Here is a 917-nt window from a genome sequence, read left to right as displayed (position 1 = left end):
TTGCTGCTGCTACCTGAACTGCACCAGCTGCAGCAGCAGCAGCAGCAGCAGAGCAGCATCTTACCTGCTTCGGGCCCCTCATAAAGGGGGGCCCTGCCGGCTGTAGGGCCCCCCTACCAACGGCACAGAGGAGGGGCCCCCATCTCCACCTCTGTGCATGCACTAGACTGTTCCCTCTGCTGCTGCTACTGCTGCTGCCGCTGCTGTTGCTGCTGCTGCTCGTGTGGGGCCCCCAGGGGAGAAGTGTGGGGCCCCGAAAGGGCAGGCGGGGGGCCCCCAGGGGCCCCCCTCGGCGTAGCGACATTGAGTCGCTGGTATCCCTCTTATAAAGAATGAAAAGAAGAAGCAGCTCAACAAAAGGAGAATCAGCAGCAACAGAAGAAGTAGCAGTAGCAGCAGCTACAGCAGCAGCAGCAGCAGCAGCAATATTGGGGCTTCGAGTGCTCGGATCGGGGGGCCCCCCTTCTTGCTGCTGCAGTGGAGGGGCCCCTCCTATTTATTTGTTATTATCTGCTGCAGCAAATAGTAAACTAATAAATAATAATAATACTAATTAAATAATAAACAAATTAATTAAAAGAACAGATATCAGCAAATTAGCAGAGAGGCAGGCCGGGGGGGCAAACCACCGAGCCGTTACTTGTTCTAGGGTTTAGGGTTTAGGGTTTAGAGGGTTTAGGGTCTAGAGGGTTTAGGGTCTAGAGGGTTTAGGGTCTACGTTATTACTGCTTATTGTCTTTATTTTATTTATTATTTCTGTATTATATTGCTTTGTTGTGTTTGTTTTCTTTCCTAGGTTACACTGTTTCATTACACTCCCCTGGCGTTATTCTTTGTATTATACTACATAATATATTATATTATATTATATTATATTATATTATATTATATTATATTATATTATATTATATTATATT

This window comes from Eimeria mitis, genomic scaffold, assembly GCF_000499745.2.
Source record: "Eimeria mitis Houghton genomic scaffold, Emh_scaff2254, whole genome shotgun sequence".
In the NCBI taxonomy this organism is placed as follows: Eukaryota; Apicomplexa; class Conoidasida; order Eucoccidiorida; family Eimeriidae; genus Eimeria; species Eimeria mitis.
The sequence above is the reverse complement of the archived record's forward strand: the minus strand, read 5'-3'. Positions refer to the sequence as shown.